Source organism: Anser anser (genome assembly GCF_964211835.1).
Source record: "Anser anser genome assembly, chromosome: W".
Taxonomy (NCBI): domain Eukaryota; kingdom Metazoa; phylum Chordata; class Aves; order Anseriformes; family Anatidae; genus Anser; species Anser anser.
Window position 1 is genome coordinate 10,763,778 of NC_139731.1, and position 26,988 is coordinate 10,790,765.

Sequence of the window (26,988 nt, forward strand, 5' to 3'; positions counted from 1 at the left end):
TCTTTGAAAGGGAACCCTGGGAGGGAAAAGGTACAACCTGACCTCTGATAAGAACCTGAAAATGCTGAAATGAGTTGAACCAGAACCAAGGAGCGGAGAGAGCATGCGTCGAGTGAGAAAGGTGAAAAGTTTAGCGGAGAGGAAGACTCCTTACTTCATCTGGACGACCACCTGGACGACCACCAGAGAGCACCACGCATGTGCAAATGGGAGGAGAGCTAATTAGAATGGAATGTGAGGCTGATGTTGCAACCTGTAATGAATATGTATACCTTACGTAATGTTGAATGTATAAATAACGGCTGGGATGTAACGGGACTTGAAGCCAGATTTGGGCACCTGCCCCGGCTTCCAGCGCTGAATAAAGCACCTTCATATAATCACTTGGTGGTTATGTGGTTGCTACGCTAACACTGCAATTCACTGAAACCAAGTATGAAGAGAACTGCGGTCATATCCACACCACTTGACACAGCCAGGTAGGAGATTCCTGGAGATACTGATGAAATTCCAGCGTGGAATGAAACCCCTGCAGCACCACATTCTTTGAAAACTTTTTTCAGCTGCTGGGATTTATTGAGTTTCTTGTTTTCACTGCTGAGATCTGTGGCTGCCTTTTCAGGGGATCCACCCACATCCTTGGCCGAGCTGCCGGCGGCGGCCCGCAGAGGGGCCGGCGGGCTGAGGGGAGGCCGGTCCCGGGGGGGAGGGTGGCGGGGGGGGCAGCAGCGGCGGCGGCGGCGGGAGGCGGCGAGTGAGGGCCCGCGGAGCGGCGCGCCCGGGCGCAGCAGCAGGCGGAACATGGCAGCGCCCGATGCGTGCGTGCGGGCGCTCAAACCTGAGAAACGCAGCAGCCGGCGGCGGGGCGGGCGGGCGGGTGCCCGGAGCTGACAGCGGGACGGGCGGCGGCGCTGGCAGCGCTGATGGCCGCAATGGCATCAAGCACAGAGTGGCCGCCATGGGTTGGGATATTGTCTCTGCCTCTATTCCCAAGTCTATCAGGTTCGCTTTCTCTGGCGGTACTCAGTCACCGCTTTTTCTCACCCGCCTGCATAGCCTGAGCGGCCGCTGTCTGTACCCTTTTTTCCACTTGCCATGATCTCAGTGTCTCAGTTGCTAAGCGCCAGGTCATCATCACCTCAGCAGCTGTTTTATCTCCCCACGAGGTAGCGTCCCATATAGTTGTCCCAGCATTTTCCCAAGTTTTTAAATCAAACACCACCGAAACTGTCGACAGGGCCCCATTCTTTTGTAAGAACTTTAGCAATAGTTTCACTTTATACGTCATATTTCACTCCTCTTTTTACCAGGGGTTGAGTTAATAGTTTTACTATAGCCTCTTCTTCTGCAGAGATATTAGCTCCCACGATTAATGCCCAGCCGCTCACCTGTCCTTCAGGTGATGTCCCAGGGTTGAAGCTGCAGTCCGGCTGCAAGCTTGATTCGTTCGGCTGGGTTCCCTTCGGACGCTCGTGCAGCGCTGCTCCTCCGCGAATCACGTCGCAGTCACCATTTGAAGGGATGACAGACATGGACTCCTGATGGCTCTTGAACAGGAGACCTTTATTACCATTTTTCACCACTACATATACTTTCCCCGTAGCCCTACGCGCTGTCCACGCGCTCGAAGCTGTCATACAATTGGTTAGAGACCCTCAGATGCTCCTCAAGCCAGCCAGCAATTGGCCACTGCCCAAAGCTCATCTTTAACACTGTAGCCAAGTTAATTTATCTCGACCTTGCTCAAGTTTTTGTTTCTACTGCTTATTTCCTCATTATCTCTAACTCAGGGACGTGTGAAACAGCGCAAAGCCACCTGTGAATTCCTTTCCCACACTTGTGGTCTATGGACAGAAAGAGAAACTCTTTGGTCATAGCTCATCTCATCTTGAAGTAATTGCTTAAAATTTCTCAGATGAACCATGCCCTAAAATTGCCTATTTCTCTACTTGAATCGAAAAGATTCTAGGGAGATTGGCTCAGTGTTTAATTATCAGTTTCAGACAACTGTAATTACACACAGTGAATCCTACTTCTTCTTGTCTCAGCCACTGCACTACAAGATGACTTCTCTCTTTTCCCATCCGGGTTTTGGCTGTGCCGGTCATCAGAAGTGACTGAAAGTTGCTCTGCTTTTCTTGTTCATGTTTAACACTGCATCAATAAATAGACACAGGTTTATGGTTTAAGAAAACCTAATGGTTTCAATGGGTTGGTTTGGGCTCAGTTTGACTCCATAGCCCAAACATAAAAGACTAAGAAGAAAAAGTAAACCTTTAAATAAACCAGATTTACTGGTAAATCTGCTCCTTCTGATGTGACATTATCTTTATCTACACTATCTAGTAGTGCTGTATGAAAGAAATGTAGCTGTATAAGCAAAACAGCTGGTGCTGAGCACTTGATGGCAATGCCGTAGATATTTCATGAATATTTGCTTGGGACTAGCTGTAGTCTGGACCCACAGACTGCAGTCCCATTAACAGACTTAAGGCATTGAAGAACTCCTGGAGTATATCTTATGGTTTAATTTAATCTAAAAAGAATAGTTTGCACACTCCAGGACTGCCACATAATGCAAACCAAGGCATGGTAAATTAAGACAATTGAGAAATTTGCTTCAGAAGCACTCTTCTAGTCTAAAGGAAAGCACTGATGTAAATGCATCCACTAGTAAGTGTGATTAGGGTTTATTATCATACAAGCTGTATGCAGTTACCTGCAGTCAAGAAGACATATTTTACAGATGTAATTTAACAATGTAAGGGCCATAACCTTAATGGTGAAATGTTTTCTTATTCATTTCTTTGTCCATAGTAAAAAGTATGTTTATGTAATCTGGACTGTTTGTCCCTTGAAGTTATTTCATTGTCAGGAAACAAATATTTTTTCTTAAGAAATCTGATTACATGCTTGAGTTATTGAGGGTTTTTTTTGAACTTTTGGTTTTGTTTTTTTTAAGAAGATGCTCATTAAGATCTTTTGTCTACAAAACAAGTATGTTTTCCTATGCCATAGAGCAACCAAATTCTAATTGCTGGCTTTATTATACAGAAAAGTAGAAGTGTAACAATCAAGAGCCTTATTACACATACATAACTGAGTTTCATTGCAACTTATGAAAACATAATCTGTATTAAACACACTTGCAGAAAATGTCACAACATCAAATCAACACTTTTATTATACAAAAGTAATTGTGTTTAAAGACACCAAACATATCTTACACATACAAGGCAAAAAAACACCACAGAAAAGAACTCTAATATGATTCAGATGTCCTAGCAGTTTTTGGATCTTCAAGAGTTGTTTAACTTTATTCCTTTATTTATTTATTTATTTATTTTTAATTTTAAATTAATATGATCCAAAACTAAGGCCAGTGGAAGTAATAGCAATTAAACATACTTCAATTGTTTGTGGACAAAGCCATTTGAACAAGGTCTCACTTGGTATGGAAGATAGGAGTAATTCAGAATTCTACGAGGTAGACATCTGCAGCTGGATTGTTTTTAGTGGCATCAACTTGCTGTTTGACTTTGGACACATTTGGGGTTTTCCTTGCAGAATTCCCGAGAGGAACAAGTAGGAAGTCTTTTGCAAGACTGTTTTTCTTCTTAGCATGTTTCTTCACTACAACAAAGTGTAGTTGTGGGAATGAACCCATTCATGGGAATGAACCTTCAGGTGTGCAATAGCTACAGCTGATGATGAAGGGAACAGCAAAACACCCCAATTTCTTATGAGCAGAATAAAAAGAGTAATTTATCTTATTTTACTAAAACAGAAAAGTCCCAGATTGGTAGTCTTTCTTGTACATATGATGTGTGGCTTGGATATTTTTTTCTACCTGGGGATCACCTTAATTCTCAAGTGAAAATCAAGTCTTGTCTTGTCTTTAGAAACACATCACTATCTAGGATATGATATATGATGTGATATAACACGTAACACTATACAGATTGTAGAAATCCTGTCTGTGATAATGACAGGAGTTTCTCAGACAGAAGGTTTAAGATTACATAGACTCACAGAATGGTTTGGGTTGGAAGGGATCGTAAAGATCATCTAGGTCCAACCCCCTCTGCAATGAGCAGGGACACCTTTCACTAGACCAGGTTGCTCAAAGCCTCATCCAACCTGGCCTCCAACATCCAACAGGCTGTTGTTCTTTGGCAAGCAAGGATCTCTGTAAGGATCTCTGTAGGATTCTTTCTAGCAGAAGCATTTAGCAGATAAAACAAATCTGAAACCCCACCAAAATACCTACCCTTCTAAGGAAAAATAAGAGGTAACGTGAGATATGAAGGGATGTTTCTTCATATGTTTCTTGAAGAACCTAGTACAGAGGCTATAATTTCTTCTTATACTTTCAACTACTAAGTAGCACAATGGAGGAAAAAAAAATACACTGTTTTGAAAGAAACTCCAGTCCAAATTTACATCTTCCTATAGACTAATACATGGACTCCATGAGCCTTATGGGTCCCTTCCAACTCGGGATATTCTATGATTCTATGATTCTATGAATAAGGGAGCCAGATACCCATGTTCTACGGAGCTGCACTTTTTTCTCTACATTAAATGTATATAGGTATATATGTACTTAAAATATCATCTTCCACTTCCCACTGTGCCACAATCTTGCATTTTGGACTAAGCTAATCTAATTCTCATATTTTAAATGACCTCCTAGAGAAACATTTAAAAATTCATGTTGATATTTAGATTTCACCAGTTGCTCTGAGTTTAATTATCATTATTAGTGATATTCACTTCTAATGCAAATATTATTTTAGGGTGCTAGCCTTGTTTGGGATGACACTGTATTATGAATAAACAGATAGAAAAGGTCGATTCTCTAAAAAGAAGAGTCTAAACTCTTAGGAGGATATAATAAATTAGGATGAATGGACTTAGGCAATAGTTCATAATACACCCATAGCAGGGAACAGATTTCCTGGTTCCTAGTTCAGAGCCTTATCTGAGGGATGACATTTCTAATTCAATCCCATCTCAATTAATCTAATCATTGGGTAGTAAGTTCCATATTACACCCTTTTCTGATATAATAAGTAATTAGTTCAGTATACGCATCTGACATTTTTTCTTGACCATTAATAAAGAACTGTGCAGCTATTCAATCCAGTCTGTAGCACCTTGACTGTCTTTCCCCACAAACAAATGGTGAGAGCAGGAAACAACAGAAAGCCTATTTTTTTCCCTTGGATTCGTAGAATCTCCTTTGCCTTATCCATCAACTCTTTTGCTAGTATTTGTAATGTGCCCTAATGTGACATCTTTGCTTGGTTCCACGTTTTATACATCAGTTCCTCTAACATTCAAGCAGACTTTATAAAGATCTATTCAGAAACTGATATATGCGTACTATTAATCGTATATATTATATATAGTATATGAAGCAAGTGGGAGAAAGAGAGAATCTGATTACTCTAGGGCATCAGCTCCTTTCAACCAATAATAATTTAACATCTCGATTAACTACCTTCTGATGTTCTCTGTAGAGGGTACATACTATTTTATATACAGGATGCATAATAAATTCCTATGAGATTATGCTGCAATTGAGTAGAAAGTCTATAATGCATAAGTGATGGAGCTGCAAAGCAGCTAGGAAGGATTTTCCTTTCAAAATAAGGTCACATATTTATATCTCATAGGGCAACATGATGGGTACTGAGGAGTGTGAGAAACTAAGTTGTGTTTTTGCAGTAGAGAACTAATTTTCTGTATTCCAAGGTAGTTGTGTAGTCATAACAAGGAGAAATACTAAGTAGATAAGTGGACAGTAGAAGGCCTCACTGTTCCAAAATAAGGTGGAAGCTTGAGAAAAACAGGATGAGCAGCGTGAGAACAGTAAAACAAAGATCACAGTTTCTCAAAACATAAGAAAGGAAAAAAAAACTGCGAATAAAATAGCTTCACAGAAGATCCTGTCTGAAGAAAATTGAGATTTTTCCCACGGTACCTTTACTCTGTATCTGTATGACAACTTGCTTGAAGGTTATGTAACTTTTGACTGAGTCATGTCAGATTCATCTGACTTGATAAATTCATGTCTGAGAGATGCCTGATTTAGCTGGGACTGACCTGGTCAGTTTATAAAGCACAATGTAATTATCCTGGGTGAAGCACTGGACAGGGATGTGTAGACAGCTTCCATTTTAGCATTTCCCTATTCTGAGCTAATCTCTCCAGAATGTCTGAGACACTGCTCAAATACTAAGAGTGGAATAATAGATGGTGATAGTTTTCATTTCGCTTGCATGATACATCCAGCTCCCCTCATTCACTGCCCCTTTAGGTAAGTTGCTTTTTATCTTTTAACAATTCAGCAGAGACTAAAGTTGGGCTCAGACCACTGCCAAGCTTGCTACAAAAAATGTCTTTGTTTTTGTAAGGAATGGTCCAGCAATTCGTGCCACTAAGGGGTTTGAAGGGTTAACATTCAGGCCTGGGTTTAGGTGATAAGAGAACAAAGGGATTTCTTCAGAGAAAAACTGCTGACTCTGCACAGACGTGCAGTAACTTCTGACAGCCGGCCAAGAGACCACTAGATAAGGAGGAAGAATATGAGCCTCCCCGTCCGAGCGGCCCCCGAGAGACTAACAGAGACTGATAAGCAGGCGCACCTGGGAGGACTTTGGATTCGGGAAACCAATTATAATAACCCTGCCTCTTCTAGAAGTAGTAATGAATATGTATTAGCCTAGGAGCATAAAAACCAGCCGCCTTACGTAACAGGTGTGCGCCCTGGTGGAGCAGAGACTCCCGGCGCACCCAGCGCTGTTTGCTTGCCTCTATTCGTTTAATAAATTGTAAACTTTGATTGTAATCCTATTTGGGACTCAGTCACTTATAACAATTGGGGGCTCGTCCGGGATGGTCTTGGTTCCTGAATTCTGACTTGATCTAGGAGGGGTGCCCCCACCATTTGGTGGCTCCTGTTTGAGTCGGGTCAGGACTAACACCATCTTGAACCTGAATAAGGGCAAGCAAAGATTTAGATTTTTTTATGAGCTCCCTTTGCTGGCTGCAGCACTATATTTTGCCCGTAATTCTGCGCGCGAAGATCCGAACGAAGACGACGGAGTCGTAAGTATTTAAGGCGTATACCGTTCGGTTGGGTGGGATTCGGTTGCCTGTGTGTGTGTGAGAGTGTGACTGAGATGGAACGTAGTTCCGAAGCGATTGTGGAGGTCTTCTAACCGCGGTTCCAATCTCCCGCGAGGGACTTGGCCGGTGAAGGACCGAAGCGATTCCTATAGGATTCGTGGGTGGGTGATAGGTCCTAAACCCCCTGCAAGACACTCTCACTAAGGCAACCAAGGGCTGTAGGAATTGCCACAGTAAAATTCCTAGATGGGTCAGACAAAATGGAAGACCCGGGACCAGAGAAAAGGGAGCAAATTACCAGACATACCACCAGAAAGTCCATTAGGGATAATGATTAGGAATTGGAACGATAGGGGCCCCAGAAAAGGAAAAAAGTAAATTAAAAATGGTCCAGTATTGTATGATAGAATGGCCAAAGGAGCCTTTAAGACCACATGTCTTTTGGCCCATTTTCAGATCCTTTGAAGACTGGGTTTGCCAGGCCTTAAATATACACGTTAATTCAAAGGAACCTTTTTAGCCAGGAGGAAAGTGATTATGCAGGATTATGGATCAGGACTTCACGTCCTTTTCCAGCCTCAATATTTACACTAAAAGCAGACGAGAAGTTTGAAGAAGAAAAAAAAAAAAAAAGGAAAAAAAAGATGATGAATGGGAGTCATTGGATAACCTACCACCTCTATATTCTAACAATCCACCCCGGTGGTGCATCTTGTAATCCTGTTTTGTTCTTAAATGTTTTGACTGTGTCAAGGAGGAAGGTGGGAGCATTATCTAAGTAACAGTTTAGAAGTTTGGGTATATTCGCGGTGGTGTTCGGTCAGTTTCCCAAGTATCGGGGGAGGGGGGCTGACTGATTATCAAAGCGGTAGAACGGAGAGTCACTTCTTTGGTGGTTTGGGCCTGAGCCCTGGGAATTTGGTAAGAAGGGGGAGAGCGAATTTATTTAGGCCTCAATACCTTTTTAAACCCCCCATATTGATGGATACACAGGAGTGATTCCTTGTTTTGTGTGGGTTTACTAACAAAGTGCATGAGAAAAATTAGCATTCGGCTTGAAATTCGGTCTTGTTGAAATGTAAATTTTGTGAAAAAAGGTGGTATTGCTTGTCTAGAAGACGGAAGGCTGAGTGCTTCTGGTGTTTTTCCGAAGTCCTGCGGATTTATGATTGGAATGGGGCTCATTAAGAATCTGAAATAGTGAAGTTTGTATGTGGAAAGAAGAGTTTAATCCCAGAGAATTGGGACATTTGGGAAGAAGATTAGGAAAAGATAGTAAAAACCTGCAATAAAAAGGTTTGCGTGGAAATTGAAACAAGGGACAGTAACTAATATAAACAAATAAAAGGGAATGGGAAATCAAGGAAATGGGTAAAATCCAAAAAAAGACGTCCTAAAAAAAAAAAAAAAAGCCTCCTTGGGTGCATATTGGCACATTGGAAGGATATTGTTAGAAATGGGGGCACAGAAAGCAAGAGGACTTTCACTAAGTATTGCAATCAATGGTGGCCACTATATAAACTAAATGGCCACTTTATGGATCAATCGACTATAACAGTGTCTTGCAATTAATGTTGTTTCTGAGGAGAGAAGGAAAATAGGATGAAATGTTGTATACTGAGTTGTTTCAGCATCTTGGAGGGAAAAGGTTTGGAATTAAGTTGGCCCCTGACTGAGCCTTTGGTGTTGGCATTAGAAAAGTACAGGCTGGAGAAAGATAAAGGAAGTGTTAAAAGGGTTGTTGAAGGTGTTAAAGGTTGTGTGGCATGTAGTATTTGACAGAGCTGTTTGAACTTGAATGAGCAGGGAAAGAGGATGTAGGAATGTTAATAGTTCTGCCTCAACCCGAGGCTGAGATCTCTAAATCGCGGGTGCGAGCCCTCTGGGGCAGAGGGACCGTGATGGGTCCGAGAGAGTTGTCGTGGAAACAGAAAAGCAGCTAACTCTTAAAGCAACCTGAGTTCCTGTGTGAGCTCAGATTGCCAATGGGACCGCTCAGGGAACTGTCAACGATTGCATTCCCCTGACCGACCCCCCCACTGAGACCCTAATCACCCCGGAAATTATGTAAATACCAAAATCTGGTTAAATTGGCTATTGGGAATTAAGAATCTGTTCCAACAAGGTCTAAAAGAAACCCCTATGGAATTTATGGAATTTTTGAATTTTTGGACCAACTTTGAAATGCAATGAGAAAAAAAAAATGGACCTGGTTTAAAAAAAAAAAAAAAAAGAGGCAATTGGCTAGCCTCTTTCCAGGGCAATCGGCCCCTGATATCAGAAAGAAATTGTCTTAGGCTGCAGGACAAACTTACAACAGTCAGGAATGATGGGGACCTAGGGCATCTACCCTAGCAGGTCCACTAGTTGAAATAAAGCTAGGAAACGAAGACAGAGGCTTGAATTTTTTGTTGGTTACAGGAGCTTCTTTCTCTGTGTTAATTAGTCAGTAAATGTAATAGGAGCAACATATTCAGTGTTAAGTAGTTTAAAAGGACGATTAGGAACTAAGACAACTACAACAATTGGAGCCACAGGGAAAGAGGAGGGAAACGTAACAGGTGTGCGTCCTGGTGGAGCAGAGACGCCCGGCGCACCCAGCGCTGTTTGCTTGCCTCTATTCGTTTAATAAATTGTAAACTTTGATTGCAGTCCTATTTGGGACTCAGTCATTTATAACAGTTTTGAATTGTCAGAGGGTCTTTAGTATATCTTACTGCTCCCTCACAATACCAGAGAAGAGTCAAAATCTGTCAGCCTTGTTCTATTTTGAAAGTAAAGTCGGGATGCCTAAGGATTTTTAGAAAAGCCAAGTTTAAAGAGATGAAAAAAGCTATAGCAAACTTTTGGAGATCATAGTACAGTATAGACACATAGTGTCATAGCACAGTTATTCATGATCTAGTGGGAATAGTAGGAGAAAGAGAAATGCTTTAGCTCTTCGGGTTAAGATATCCAAGACTACCAGTATCTGAGGTTAGCAGAGTAAGAGGCAGATTTGCACTTGTTTATGTAGACCAAGGAAGTCTGGGGAAAAAGAAAAAAAAGAAAAAAGCCCACAACACTGATCATGTGCAAATTTGTAATTATTCTGACACCGTTAGTGATTACTGCTATGCAGTCTTTTGGAAAGGCTGCATCCCTTAACAGGGGATAGCATACTAGCACTGTTAAGGTAAGCCCTTCTGACATGCTCTTGCAGAAATGTTTGAATAAACAAACAGTATAATAGTTAGAACTGCTTTATTCAGTCTTAATATGCATCTCAGATACACATATTATCTTGACAGGCCGGAGAAAATGCACAAAAGCTGCCTTTTTTGTTGTTGTTGCTGTTTTGTTTTCTTGAGGCTGGCATTGCATCTACATGTCTCTTTGCCAGCTCAGTGGCTAACAGATCAGTTGAAGACCTCATTCCTTCCTAAATCCTGCTTTTTACCCCCACCCATCCAACTGTACAAGCATGTCTGGCTGGCCATCCTTTAGTGCAGTAATGAAAAAAAAAAAAGGAAATATTTCTCTGAACATTGCCATTAGTATGAGGCAAATATAATCAAGCTACAAAGTACTGAGCAAAGCAGTTAGTAGAACAAAAAACACATATAGGCACTGCCTTCTACAGAAAACCTAGTTTAAATCAAAATAGTACAGCCACAATTTCACTAAAATTTTTCTTAAACACTTCACTGTACATGCAGATGTCAGATACTGGTTTTCTGGATATGAACCTGGAAGAACGGTTGGGTCTCCTTGCAGAGCCATTAATTTCACTTGCTATTGCCTTTTTTTTTTTTTTTTTTAATGCAATCAAGTCCAGGATTCAGCAGTGATCTCTGGTTTGTATGGCAGCAACGAAGAAGAGAAGCTAGCTGCAACATACTGTTTGAAAACATCTACTTTCCCTAACCGAATGGCATTTTTTACTACCAAGTGAAAGAAGTAAATTTGCCTTCTTTTTTTTTTTTTCCCTCCTAGGGAGCTGCCTTGCATTCAAAATATTATCTTGATTAACAGCTCCCCTCTGCCACGTACACACCCATGTCTTCATGGCAGCTTTGCTCCTAGGTTCCACCTTTAAATGCTTACTTGTAGCAGAGCTTCTGAGTGCCCTGTGAACCATACAGAAAGTCTCGAAAACCCTTGACAAACTTGACAAAGTGCAACCGTCAGTGCTGTAACTAACCCTTCATGCCATTTTTTCTAATAGACTTTTGCACTTTCAAATTGCTCCATTCTCAACCTGAAACAGCTACTGATCCTGGGGCAAGAGCAAGTCAAAAATAAATGATGGCTTGATTTAGCTGGGATGGCCTGTCACATAGAGTGGTGATTTGTTACTTTCTGCAGTTGTTTAGTGTACTGTAGCCAAGCCAGGTACAGTCGTTTGTGTGGAATGGGCTGGCAGTATTTGTTTCCCTTCTGAGGAGGCTCTTCTGAAAGGTTTCTGAGTTTGCAAACTATATTTATAGCACCTAGTGCAGTGTTACAAATACTGGCCTTTCCACCTGGTGGGACCTTCATGCCACAGGTTTTAAGACACACAAAGGCCTTGGTGTTATCTGTTCCATGACAGGCACTGGGGCATGGCAGAGCATTCTCCTGTGGTCCCATCCCCACCTTCTTACCAGGTAGTAAAAGGGTTTGTTCATGACCCCTGTGTGCATTCAGCTTTCTTCTGCTCTACATCATTTTCTACCAGTCCTCTGCCCCCAGCAGCCCCACGTTGTCCTGTTTGCACCTGTAGACCCATCCATAGAAACACAGAAATAACTGGACTGGATTGAACCATATCCATCTTGGTCAGTGTGTTGTCTCTGACGGTTTTAAGCAAAACTTCCTCAGGAGTCTCCCAGCCTCCAACATTTTGAGACAATTTCTTATCCACAGATGTAGACTTTTAATTGATAGCCTTCGATTAAAATTTTCTATAATTAGCCTAATTAGTTTTTGAAAATATGTCATTTTTCTGCCTCTGTACCACCTTTCAGTGGGACATACCACAGTTTCATTATATGCTAGTGAAAGAACACAACCAGCTAGCATGTCCATGCCTTGCCACCCATCTGTCACTGTTGTGGTTTAACCTGGCCGGCAGCTAAGCACCACACAGCCGTTCGCTCACCCTCCCCCCTCCCTCTCTGGGATGGGGGAGAGAAACGGGAAAGTGAAGCCGGTGAGTTGAGATAAAGACAGTTTATTAGGACAGGAAAATAATAATAACAATAATAATAATAATGATAACAGTACTACTAATAATAATGTGTACGAAACAAGTGATGCACAATGCAATTGCTCACCACCCGCTGACCGATGCCCAGCCTATCCCCGAGCAGCCGGCCCCCCACCCCGGCCAGCCACCCCTATATATTGTTTAGCATGACATCAGATGGTATGGAATACCCCTTTGGCCAGTTTGGGTCAGCTGTCCTGGGTCTGTCCCCTCCCAGCTCCTGCTGCACCCCTAGCCTGCTCGCTGGCAGGACAGAGCGAGAAGCCGAAAAGTCCTTGGCTTGGTGTAAGCACTGCTCTGCAACAATTAAAACATCAGCATGTTATCAGCGCTCTTCTCATCCTATTCCAAAACATAGCACCCTACCAGCTACTAGGAGGAAAATTAACTCTGTCCTAACTGAAACCAGGACAGTCACTCATCATCCTAATTCAGTGTTTGTTCTTTTCTTTAACAGTCCTTAATGGAGGTGAAAAAGGGAGCCATTGCAATTTCTATAAATATCTATGTACACAAGCTTTACAGTAAAATTATTTGTCTTTTTGTCACCCCAAAGCATATCGTCATTCGCCACCTTAAAATTTAGTATTTATCTTTCCCATTTTTCTATTTATTTGCCTCAGTGGTCCCTGGTTGCACAGATCTCCACATTCGTAAGAGGCCCAGACTCAAGATTTGTATAGCTTTCTGTTTAAGCAGAATCAAGGAAGAACTTTGCGTTTCCATTTGCAACTAAAATGGGCTGAACCACATTATTAAGGGAGGGAAAAGACATTTAGCTTTTTGACTGACCTTTATAAATCCTATTAATCTTTAATGTGAGGGATGATTTTGATCTCTGAAGTTTTCCCATGTTTGTATGCAAGTGAAAGACATAAGTGAGTGCTACATGTTCATTATACATCCTTATACACTTACATTTAGAAAAGACCTAATTGTTCATGGACACTCGGCAAGGTTGATTTCATCACCTGTAGTAACCAGGCTTCTAAATTAGATGCTTTAGTCATTAGATGTCAAAAGTTAACTGGGATGAAACCAGCCTTGCATTATTATCTAAACTTGAGACCTTCCAGATGCAATTCTTTACTTTGATTTTGGGCACAAAAAATGCCACAAAGCCCAAGCTTTTTGCTTTGATTGTTTTCAATTGATTTTTACAAATAAGCAGGAGAAGGGCAATAGGTGAACATGGTTAGACATAAGGGCTTGCAGTATATCTAAATGATTATGTAATTATCTTAAAGTCTGCATCAGGGACAGTCTTTGACTCCAGGTTTGTACAGTTCCTGGCACACTACAGGCTTAATCCATGCCTGTAGTTTCTAGTCATTACCATGCTACAAATAATAATTTGTAAGCAGTAGTAAAATAAATAAAATTTGTAAAATTTTAAAAAAATTTTAAAAAAAAAATTTTTAAAAAAGTAAAATAAAAAAATAAAAAAAAAGTAAAATAAATAAAATAAAATTTGTAGCAGTAGTAAACAATATATTTAAGGGCAGGAGACATATAACCAATAGCAAAAGTGTGCAATGCCAAAATGGCATTAGGAACCAGTCATCTGAAAAATAAATCTGTTTGAAGAGATCATATTATGATGCTCTGAGTTTACTGATTACTGATTTACTGATTAGAAATTCTATAGGCCAGAAACATAATTTTGTTCAAGCCACCAATAATAATTAGTGATATAGAAGTCTAATTATTTGTTGCTCTTTCCTTAAGAAATTCCATTTCAATCATTCAGAAGGTCTTTATTTATTGCTAACTAGCGTAACAATCCCAATTTATACCATGAAATTAAAAAGTGGTATTGGTAGGAGCTGCATTCATGCTGCAACTCATATCAAGGAGAGGAAAAGAAAGAAGGAACATAGTGCTGCTGTTTGTTAATTAATAATAAGGCAGCCAAGCACTGCAGAACGCTCCACTACAGCTGAGATGTAAGTCTTCTTCTTTTTCTTCCTTTTTTTTCTTCTTTTTTCCTTATTATCTATATTTCAGGCATTTCTAAAAGCCCCTGACTGTTTTTAGGGTGCCATTGCATGGATACAGAATTAGTGCATGTCCTTGAAGAATGCCAGTGTGAATGTAGTCAAACATAGATAGAACTGAGCCAGTGAAGGAGCTTGTCCATTAACACCCAATAGTAAAATGAGGAAATAAATTGAAATCTCCTTTCTTTTAGTCTAAGATGCAAGTCAGCGGATCCCATGCCCTCCACCTATTTCAAATTTTAATTCAATTTTTTGACTGACATAATTCCTTTGTTTCTCAAAAGCCATGTTTTTTGACAGACAACACTTTTTAAAGGAATGCACATCTTTATTATTGACCTACTACTTTCTTTTAAGACATTTACTGTAGTTAGTAATATTCAATTATTCAATATTAGAAAATACAAGAAGTATCTGAAGACAACAATATAGATGACAGACTAGCAAAGTGTAAAAGAGTAAATTAGAGGCAATATATGGCCTGGTTGGTTTTAGTCATAATAGTGGAAAATAAGGTAACTCTTTTTTATGATGGGAAAATTCAGAACTGAGAAATGGGCTACAAAATTTCTGTTGGATGTGATCAGAAAATGTGGTTAAAGACAAACCATCTTTTGTCTTTTGTTTAATAAGACAATCTTATACTATTAACAGTTACACACATTTTAAAATAGTTTGCTAGATTTTTTTATTAAGATAGCTTAGAATTAGTAAAATAAATATATACATATATTTAAGTTTTCTGGTTTGAGGTGGTGTTTCATTGACACTGAACCTCTGTTCACATATGTAAATGTCCCAAAACCTTCCTTGAAATAATGATCAAAAGCAGTGTAGATACTGGCAACTAATAACTCTAGCACAGCTTTGGAGAGAATTTAAATATGGATTATTTTTTTGATCATTCCATAAGCAAACTCTGTCTAGGAAACATACTAACTAGAAGTAGATGTTTAAAATTCAGTGGGGTTCTTGCTGGAAAATTTCTCTCTTACAAAAATACCAAGTAAATAATACAAGAAATGTAAGTGATATGTAAATAGTGAAATATGACCAACACTAGATTTGGATGCATCTTGATCAACAAAATGTAGAGCCACAATATAGTAAATCCAGTACCATCTGCCTTACTCATCATATACTTAGAGACACCTTAACTAACATGAGAAATGTGAAAGAATGAAAGTCATCAGCAATGATGCTTGAGGGCTGTTTAAATAATGTTACATGAATGTTATCCAATGAGTTAAGACTGAAAATACTGAAAAATATCAGTTCTTTTGTTTGTTCGTGCTTCATGCATCTCTTGAAATGTAGGGAGTTAAACTGCAGTCAGCTGACTTCAGTGCCATAAAGTCAATTAGTTCATCATTATTCCTCCAGTATTTTACTCTACCCCTTTATGGAGATGCAAAAATGACTCAGCTATCATCTCTTCCAAGGTCAGCCTGACTTTCAGTTCAGTGGACTCCTTACAGTGCTATTGTCAACTCATGAGGATGAGTCAGATAAACTGAGGACAGGTGGTGGCTCTACAGGAGACAGTAACTGTCCTCCATTCTTCTCCCACCCTTTAGTCTACGCTCAATCTGAGGAACTGCAGGAACAAGCCATGGATCAGTAAATCAGCAGAGCTCAGAGCTCAGTCAGTCAGTCAATCTTAAGAGCGATTCAGTGTTGGATTTGCAGATGTTGTGCAAAAAGATGCATAGTAAAATCTGGGATAGGGTAGTTATTAAGGGAGATTAAAGGGTGTTATCTAGTGCTTCAGCAAGTTATAATTTAAAAAAAAAGAGAGAGAGAAAGGGGAAGCAGGGGGACAGAGAGAAGGAGAGGAGGCTAACTTTTCCAGTCAGTGAAGTTTCAAGGATGAAAAGCATAGTTTTGCTTTGTTATTGGCTTCAATATTAATTATACAGTATTTTTTCCACTTAAAAAAAAAAATCAGCTCCTTCAATTCAAATTCCCTAGTTAATTTCTTTAAGGTGATAATTCATACATAAGACACAGACTCAATGTTTAATGGTGCTAATTAGAGGTGCATCAGCCCAACAGACATGCTGAAAATTTAGGCTCCTCTGAAAACTGAGTGCATTGTGACATACGGATAGCCCAGGTGTGAATCCAATCTTTCCAAGTGGAAAAGGTAATTCAGGCATTTGTTTCAATCATACAAAGTGCTCTGCAGGGCAGTATCTTTCTGTCTCTTCACCTGCAGGCACAAATAGGTGAATTTTATGGTGATACACAGAAGCTCAGACTACATAACCAAATGGTCATGTGCCCTTGAAAAATCTGTTTGTTTCTCTCTCTCTAATGACCTATTCTTTTGCAATTTACCCTCACTATAGCATGTCATTGCCCTCAAACAAAGATATTTAAAGTCAGAAGGCACTCTTTTGATCATACTTCCCAAAGAAACTCCAATAAATCTGAAACTTTACAAAATCCTCATGAATTGAGTGAATATTTTCTCTCTCTCTTTTCTCTGCCCTAGATGATGCTTACTTGTTTTTACTGTCTTTATCATCACCAAGAAGCTGAATGGCAAGACCTAGCTTCCATGGTCAACTGAAACCTCAAAGTGTTTTGTTCTTCTAGAAAATATATTTTTTTCCAACTTACAGAGCAAAATCTTATCTTGAATGAGGAACCTCTTTGATTTTCCATCCTGGTTCTATCTTCAAAGTTTGTTTCAGTTTACAAATAGCTGATAGAAGATCCACTTTGGAGATTTCTGAATTTCTGGACTGTGGAGTAAGACCCCAACTCATCTAAAGTTTTGGAGATGAGAATTTAGGACACAGACATTAACATTCTCTACACTGCAACACACCCTCATTTTTCATGAGGCATGGATAATGCTGGTCATTTCACTGTCCCCAGCAACAGCATGCAGCTGATTAACACTTGTTGACCATACTGAAACCTTATAGCCATAGCTAATTCCTCCTCTTGCATTCAGACCACATTCAAGACTCAATTAAAATCTTCTCAGTATGTGCTGTATCTTTCACTTATCAATGCTAATGATCAGGTCCTGAAATCTCCATTATACTGTATGGTGCTTTTTGCTTCCTGGAGCTGTTCTACGCAGAACCTGACACAGCCAGAGCTTGTAAAGACCCTTTACGTCCTTAGATTCCAGACCTGCAAGGTCACTTCATCAAACCAAAGCTCATTAAAAAGAATGAAGAGAGGTGATTCACCATTCTGACCTCAGATATTGTAGCTGAAAAAGCCCTTTGCCATTTATATTTCAACTTTCAGTGAGTATATGACTCAGTACTGGAAGGATTTGTAGCTGACACTCAATAGAAGCTGCTCTCGAATTTTGACAAATCCCATCTTGAGCTGAGAAGAGAAATAGATATTGATCCTAAGCGTACCTAATTCATCTCTGCACTTGTAATCCCAAAAGAAAATGGCTTCTATGACCAGAAGGTGTACAATATTTTTTCCATCTTGTAAAATAAACAGCAGCTATTTTGGTGTGTCTTCATGCATCAGGAACAACACTGTAAGTAAACAAAGCACTGATTTTTTTCCTTTCCTCTTTTCTGAGCAGAGTTATAAGAACTGCTGGGCCTTTTGATTGGACTAATTAAACTGTATCAAATAATTTAGACTGATGAAAGTCTGGAGGCCACAGCTACACAGCTCAGATCCGTGGCTCTTAAATTAAGCTCTCTCCTTTATCAGAGAGCTGTATTTCAGCAGGGATCATGTAATAAAATGTGACAAAATTAATTTCACCCTGATAATCTAGCCTCAGTAGCAACGTGGTGGTACTAGCAGTTGCAGGGTGCTAAGAGTGATGATATGTGGAGAGTTCTGTTGTCAATTATATTTTTGTAAATTTGGAGAAATTCTATTGATTCCACTGCCATTGTTTAAGAAATAGCCTGAGGTGAGGATCTAGCCCAGGATTTATTATAGTTCCCTTTTTTTCAGCATGTCATATCAGAACAACTGACCGGAAAATACCAAAGGATTAGACGTTCTGTCCTGAGTGTCACAAGACGAGAGATGATAGGAAGCAAACACTCTAGCTCATGAACATTTTCCAAAGCACACTCAACTAGAAGCACCTCACAGTGTAGCATATGGTGCACAAAGTCCTCCTGTGATATGGGAGAAACAGTCTTTTGTGGGAAATAAGTAGGCCAGGCATTTGAACTGGAGTCCCCTATCATTACTGGGATATTGCATTTTATGGGGCAGCTGAGACTCTTTCCTGAGATAGCTGATTCACTGGGTACGCTGGGTTCTTGTGAAAAGTTTTCATTTCAATGAATCAGTCTTTTCTGACAGCAGTGACAACAAATGCTAAAAAGTTTCCTATCAGCTCCAATAATCACACAAGGGAGCATCTGGCTGTAGAAGGCTGGTGAGGAAGGCAGAGAATTTTATGGACAGGTGCATTAAGTGCAGGCATTAAGTGCAACTCAGCAGGGTTTTTCCACTTCTGAGCAAGAGACAGTTATTGGAGGTAAAAAATGAGGAGAAACTTTAGTCTACATTTTATATTTTTAAGGGCATTGTTATCTTAGAAACAATAGTAACACAGATTGTGTATGGTTGTTGAGAATGGATGTCACACACCTAAGCACACAGATTTTCCCATTCTAGGCCTTGTTTCAGGCAGGTTTTGTTGTTGTTGTTGTTGCTGGTGGTGGTGGTGTCTTTTATTTTTCTAGAATATCTTAATTCAGTGTTAAGTGCTGCTAGGAGCTCAACAGCATATAGAGAGCATCTTGTTGGTGTTGGTGAGATGAAAGTATCTGTATGGGTAATTAGAATAAATCATAAAATACTCTTATCTGATTGGCTATCATAGTGGTATATATTCCATACATGTTTAACCACATTCTTACATAGTTACTCTCATCAGTTCTGATTCCTAAGGGAGAGGAAATCTAGGTTGTGATGGGCTTCAGACAGGAACAGAGAAACGTGGTATCATTATAGATTCCAAAACTTTTAATATATTTCATCTTGCCTATCAATCAGGGCAAGATTGCTGATGACAACAGAAAAGTTAGAAAAAAATAGGACTTGGTTTTCTGTGAGTTCTCATAAGTAGCTGTCAGAAATATCCAGTTAATTCCTCAGCCAGAATATCACAGAGCTCTGCTGAAGTTATCAAAGCCCTCTCGCAGACCAGCTTATAAATGATCTGGAATTAATAGCGGACAATAAACAAAGGAAACTACCCTATTTGCAGACTCATGTTTCAGGCGCAGAAGAATACAGAAATAGGTGGAACTATAAAGGTGACTGTTGAAAAACAAGCACCATAAGGGCAATGTGTAATGGTCAGGACATTTAGGTATTCTAATCACCAGGTGTGTAATACGACATATAGAAAGGAACATTAATGCTACTATTTATTTACATTTATTTAGTATTTTCTATGACTAACTTGCTGTGAAATATATAAGTAAATAAATAAATAAAGCCATCTGGCATGCTTGCTGAGTATTGGACATTAACATTAATGGCAGTGCTTTTGTGCTTCCATATCACTTTTAATCTGAGGTTCTTAAAATGCTCCACATTAATTAAGCCTTAAAACTGTTTGTTGAGATCCATAAGAAAAGGCAAATATACTTGCTGACACTCTCTGAATATAAGGAAGTTAAATCCAAGAGTCTTATTTTTAAGAAGGTGAGTAGATTCAGATGGTATTCACTCAGAGGTCTGCATGAAAATTCTAGCAAGTAAAAAGATTTGTGATTTTTTTTTAATTTTAATTTTTGATTTTTATTTCTTAAAGCCTGTTTCCAGATTTGTGGTCCCTTAATTTCTGTCACTAACTGATTTCTTTACACAGGATGGATGACAGAAAGGGAAAGATGAGCTGCTTTGGATCCTGCAGAATTCTCTGTTTGAACTCCGACAGATTACATTTTCATTGTCAACGGGTGAGAAAAATGAAATAAATAAATAAATAAAATGTAAAAATCCCATGAAAATAAAAGACCTGTCAAGGATGTCTAACCAAACATTGAAAAGCACACTCACAACTGCCTAGATTCACTGTACCCTAAGCAACTGACTGGTTATAATCATACAAACTACTCTACGATGTTAAAAGCAGGAGCTTAATTTCTCCAGAGGTTAATTCAGCCTTCCTCTAATCTCAGTTAACTGGTAAAGGGACTTATCTCTCTTCACCAAGTAGATATGGAGCTCAAGGCAAGGAGAACCTCCATCCTTTACTGGATGCGGGGGGAAACTTAGTGACGAGAGATGAGGAAAAGGCTGAGGTGCTTAATGCCTTCTTTGCCTCAGTCTTTAGCGGCGAAACCAGTTGTTCTCTAGATACCCAGTAGCCTGAGCTGGTGGAAGGAGATGGGGAGCAGGATGTGGCCCTCACTATCCACGAGGAAATGGTTGGCGACCTGCTACAGCACTTGGATGTACGCAAGTCAATGGGGCCGGATGGGATCCACCCGAGGGTACTGAGAGAACTGGTGGAAGAGCTGGTCCAGCTGCTCTCCATCATTTATCAGCAGTCCTGGCTATCGGGGGAGGTCCCAGTCGACTGGAAGCTAGCAAACATGACGCCCATCTACAAGAAGGGCTGGAGGGTAGACCCGGGGAACTATAGGCCTGTTAGTTTGACCTCAGTGCCAGGGAAGCTCATGGAGCAGATTATCTTGAGTGTCATCACGCGGCACTTGCAGGGCAAGCAGGCGATCAGGCCCAGTCAGCATGGGTTTATGAAAGGCAGGTCCTGCTTGACGAACCTGATCTCCTTCTATGACAAAGTGACGTGCTTAGTGGATGAGGGAAAGGCTGTGGATGTGGTCTGCCTTGACTTCAGTAAGGCTTTTGACACCGTTTCCCACAACATTCTCCTCAAGAAACTGGCTGCTCGTGGCTTGGACTGGCGTACGCTTCATTGGGTTAAAAACTGGCTGGATAGCCGGGCCCAAAGAGTTGTGGTGAATGGAGTCAAATCCAGTTGGAGGCCGGTCACTAGTGGAGTCCCCCAGGGCTCAGTGCTGTGGCCAGTCCTCTTTAATATCTTTATCGATGACCTGGATGAGGGGATCGAGTGCACCCTCAGTAAGTTTGCAGACGACACCAAGTTAGGTGCATGTGTCGATCTGCTCGAGGGAAGGAAGGCTCTGCAGGAGGATCTGGATAGGCTGGACCGATGGGCTGAGGCCAACTGTATGAAGTTCAACAAGGCCAAGTGCCAGGTCCTGCACCTGGGGCGCAACAACCCCAAGCAGAGCTACAGGCTGGGAGATGAGTGGCTGGAAAGCTGCCTGGCAGAGAAGGACCTGGGAGTATTGGTTGATAGTCGGCTGAATATGAGCCAGCAGTGTGCTCAGGTGGCCAAGAAGGCCAACAGCATCCTGGCCTGTATAAGAAGCAGTGTGGCCAGCAGGTCTAGGGAAGTGATTGTCCCCCTGTACTCGGCTCTGGTGAGGCCGCACCTCGAGTACTGTGTTCAGTTTTGGGCCCCTCGCTACAAGAAGGACATGGAGGTGCTCGAGAGAGTCCAGAGAAGGGCAACGAAGCTGGTGAGGGGTCTGGAGAACAAGGCTTACGAGGAGCGGCTGAGGGAGCTGGGGTTGTTCAGCCTGGAGAAGAGGAGGCTCAGGGGCGACCTTATCACTCTCTATAGGTACCTTAAAGGAGGCTGTAGAGAGGTGGGGGTTGGTCTATTCTCCCACGTGCCTGGTGACAGGACGAGGGTGAATGGGCTAAAGTTGCAGCAGGGGAGGTTTAGGTTGGATATTAGGAAGAACTTCTTTACGGAAAGGATTGTTAGGCATTGGAATGGGCTGCCCAGGGAAGTGGTTGAGTCACCATCCCTGGAGGTCTTTAAAAGACGTTTAGATGTAGAGCTTAGTGATATGGTTTAGTGGAGGACTTGTTAGTGTTAGGTCAGAGGTTGGACTAGGTGATCTTGGAGGTCTCTTCCAACCTAGATGATTCTGTGATTCCAGTTTAAAAACCCTCAGATGCTTCGCAAGTGAGCAGGATTAATCCAAGTCCAAGTTACTATTTTTGGCTGACTCCTTCATGTAGTATTTCCATCAGAAGAACATTATTAGACTGTATGTATCTAATTGAAAACAAATTGAGCATTGGTCAAAGTAAGAGTACTATCAATGGAAACTCAGTTTTATTGAGTAGAATTTAACTGGAAAGACAACAGTAGCCTTAAAAACCCAGGATGATAACCTGGCTCCTCTGTTTCCAGGAGTAATTCTTGTTGACTGTGGTAGAGCCAAGATTTCATTCCACGTGGTAGTGGAGACTTCCATTTGAAACAGGCCTTTGTCACTGCAGCTCTTCAGGCCAACTCAAGAGATTGTTAAATTGCGTACCAGCATGCATTTATTTATTTATTTATTTATTATAGGTCTTCTTTCTTTCCCCTTCTTTCTACTGTGTGGTTTTGGAAAATTGCTGACCCTTCTGTTCTCTGAGTACGCTGAATACAAGATAGCATTTCTACTTAAGTGCAGTATTTTCCATGATACTGCCCTTGACCAAAATTCTCTCTTATTAAGAATGTTGTTTGTTGACTCTGCACTTGACTCCTCTCTTCATGTATGTGCAGGGACAGCAGGGACATATCATGTTTAGATACCATATGTAAATGCACATAAATTGTCTTCTCCTATATAGAGACACATTAATAGAGATTATTTTATTCACTGCTAACTCTTCCATACGAATAGAGTAGTATCAAGAGCGTTCTTTCCTGTAGTAGGAGCAATAATATATTGTTGATAGAAAGGTACCTTAATAAAACGAAAAATACGTTCAATGACAGGAACAATACATTTCATAGGAAAGTATATGACAGGAAAGAGGCATTGCATTGTTTGGAACACCTGTGGTTAATTATCATAGCTGCATACATTAAAATCCATTTCCAGCCTCATATATCTTCATAGACTGGCGACATTAAGCGATAAAGGTTTAATAATCAAAAGTACTGAGTTAGTAAATGTTTTCTAATTTTAATAACTTCTTGTTGTAATTACCAAGTCTTGGAGTGAAATGATTTAATTAGAAAGTAATCAAGCAGTGTCTACTGTTAATTGAAAGAATTATAAAAGATCTACATTGTAAATATATTTCTTAGATAAAAAAAATAAAGACTATGATAATTATTTTTTAAACCATGCTAATAAGAAAAGTTTGATACCAAAATGAGATATTGTGTATAATAATTCCCATAGCTGCGTTTGCCTTTGTCAGGTACAACCCAAAATAAGGGTACTTTGGACATTCCCATTGTCTGTCATTTTCTATCTTAGTGTGCTTAAAGAATGTCCATTCATGCTCACAGCTCCGACAAGAATAGCAGTAGTTATCGTTATTTCTATTTTCTCAACTGATACAGTGTGGTCAGACGAATCAGGATAAATCATGGCTATTTATAGGTTAGACTAAAAAAATCTATCTAATCTCCTTTTGATAGAAACCTGGATTTATAATTAAGCTGTTTTTAAAATAAATTGAGATTATTTTCTTTTCATAAAAATTTTAACTTTTCTGGAAAGGAAAAAGGTACATCTCAAATCAAAACAAAAAAATTAAAAAAAATGGTTCAAAAATTTTCAACTAAAACCAAAAGAATTTGGATTTAGAAAAAGTCAGCAAATTACCTAGTAGGATTTATAGCTCGTGGTCTTCATCTTTTCATTTTTCTCTGCCATCTGAGTTCTGAAAATGGATGATGTTTCCCCAATTCCTCCATGGCTATGCATTCCCATGTTGAACTCCACTCAGCAAGTGGGGTGTCAAAAATGCTGAATATGTCACATGGATAAAACCTTTTTTTTTTTTTCTTATTTGCTACTGTTTCTGTTAAACATTCCAAAACACTGATCATCCTAAATAAAACTTCTGTGGTGAGCTGCTATTCCCTCTTGGGTGTCTGTTAAAGTTAATTTGTCAATGCACAAGAAGCACAGGATAAAGATCTAACACAGGTTTGTCAGAATAGACATAGTATGTAGGTTTCTGAAATGGTACATGCTCTTAGGTCCTAGGCTTGTGTGAAAATCTTGTAGTCTAATAAATAAGTGCTATTAAAAAAAGATGTTTTCCATGAAAGGTAAAAATGACCTGCTCGCAAGAGAAATGACAGAGCTAAAAACATACACAGAAATGTTTTCCAGCCACTGTAGTGGAAATAATTGGAGAATAGAAATAAATTTTTAAAAAAAGAGAAATTATCTTTCATGAAAATGCTATTACTGTTTTACACCCTTTAATTATTCTCCTGAAAAGTGCATCTGATTAATAACAAAACCAACACCACTCTTCCTGTGGTTGCTGTTTTTAATCCTGAAGGGCTTTTTAGACTGTCAACAAATGATGTCATATGACATGCATGGCGAACAGCCACTAGTAGGGTGACATCTGTATAGCTGAAGAAAATTCAAATGATCTGTCTGACTAACAAGACTGCAAGATCTTGAAGTGGTCATTGACAAACTGTCAGGAACTTCAGACCAGCTTCACAAATAAATGTACATTTTCATTTCTAATTTATGCAGGTTTTTAATACAATTGTAGGTGTAAATATGACATTTGCAAGCTGAAAGTGTACTAAGACCTGAAAATAATCAATTTCCATACTTATTTTTGTCTTTCCAGCTCAACTGGCTTTTATGAACCCATACCTTTTCTTAGGCTGGTAAACCTTTAAAAATCAAACAAACAAAAACACATTTTATATTTCTAGAAATGTTCATCTCAAACTAAGTGTAAATGATTTGCCCATACAGAATAACTGTTTTGCTTCTACTGTGCTTTAAACAGAAGAGATGACCTTGATATAAGGCATCTATTTGGACTTAATGACTAGGTGGCGATGATGTTCTCTAGGTGTTCACCAGGCCAGCAGCTTTTCCTAGCTCTTCCCCAGGAGTTACCTTTAGCCTTGATCATTACTGTTTAAACAAACACATCTTGAAAACTTAGGAGGTTACTTCTCATTTACCTGCCATCTAAATTCATTCTTCAGAGACATTCTATCAGCAAAGGAGATATGAGCCAGTGTCTTCACTGTAAAAGAAAAAAGAAAAATCTCACTGTATAGTATATTTTATATGAAGAAGAAAAAAGGTAATCATATGTTACCTCTTATAGCTGTTTTGTGAGAGGAATTTTCTGGATGACTTCTTTTACAGACTGAAGAAGTCTATTAAAAAAATAGTAAAAAATAAAACAAAATAAAACTAAGGGAGTGGAGGCATTGGGGAACTTTTGAATCCCTTAGGAAAACAAAATAGGGAGCATTACATAGACTGTTCCCAACTGGGCATGGCTTTCTAAGTTACACAGAGCACCCTTACTTACTGAAATGCAGACAGATATGCATGAGAAATTCCCAGTTGCTGACATTTTGTGAGCTTTTAATAGTACCATTAGTCAATATATCAGTATGCAGCATATCATACTGACTAGAGTTGATGTTTATAGTGGAAAGCTATTGACTTATAAGATGAAAAATTGGATATAATTCAGCGTCAGGCATTATTGCCCACTGGAGGTTACTTTTTCATGTACAGGGACAATAATTTCCCCTGTAAACTGAAAACTCCAGGCTTACTATATATTTTACTATGCACTTTAACAAGACTTTTTTGCCCTAAATGTGCTTTACATAGAAGCTGGAACTTCAGCAATAGTATATCCTCTGTTACCATAACTGATACTAAAACAAACAAACACACACAAACAAAACCCTGAGTGACTCACTAATATTTCTTAATTTTAGAAATGGGTAATAACACATTTAGATATAGATGTAAAAGGATACCTTCTACCTATCACATCCAGAAGTCAGGATTTTAAATCCTATATTGACTGTTACTTATTTAGACATCCTCAGTATGGGATTGGGATCCTTGGTATAAGATTCATCTCAGCTAACTTTGCTTGTTCCAAGCAGGTTCTGCGGAGAGACTGTGCAGTCCTCATCCTCAAAGATTTTCAGGACAAGATCAAATAAAGCTCTCAGCAACTTGGTCTAACTCTACTTTGAACAAGAATTTGAGCAAGATTGCTACTTCAGATCCCTTCCAACCTGAATTCTCCTACAAACCTATGAACTCAGTCACTCTTAAAAGTTTATACAGGCTCTTTCTGTATTCAGTATTACAGAAGTTAGGTCACATCAGTAAAAGAAAATGTCAGTGACAAGCAGGATGAAATGCTCTCTGGAGTCACTATAGTGTGAACGAAGAAGATTAGCCTGTATTAGCTAATTAACTTTCTGACTGTTAAAAATGATGATATGGCAAAGCATTTCACCTTGAACACCCAAACTACTGGTTAGTTGAGGATTGCATGGTTATTCCAAGATGGTTTTTTTTTGTCTGTGAATCACTCATCTTTGATCTTAACTGATGACTTAGAATGCCACTAAAATACAGTTAAATAACTGCATAGAATAAAAAACTATTGCATGCATTGACTGATGAAATAATGGGCTGGATCCTATAATTTTAGTAAAAGATTGGCTTGCTAACCACAAAATGGATACAATTCATTTGACAATAGATCTTGATAAGCAAAAAAAAAAAAAAAGGTCAAAAAAAGTCAGAATTAGCTTGTCAATAGCAGAAA

At 39.6% G+C, this 26,988-nt stretch overlaps 1 long non-coding RNA gene across 1 annotated transcript; it reads left to right on the forward strand.

The window, feature by feature from the left end:
• Positions 1 to 338: 338 nt before the first annotated feature.
• Positions 339 to 26,988, forward strand: LOC310888767. Its single transcript, XR_014576142.1, has 3 exons — positions 339 to 479; positions 20,204 to 20,294; positions 26,312 to 26,988. It is a non-coding gene; the product is annotated as an uncharacterized lncRNA (long non-coding RNA).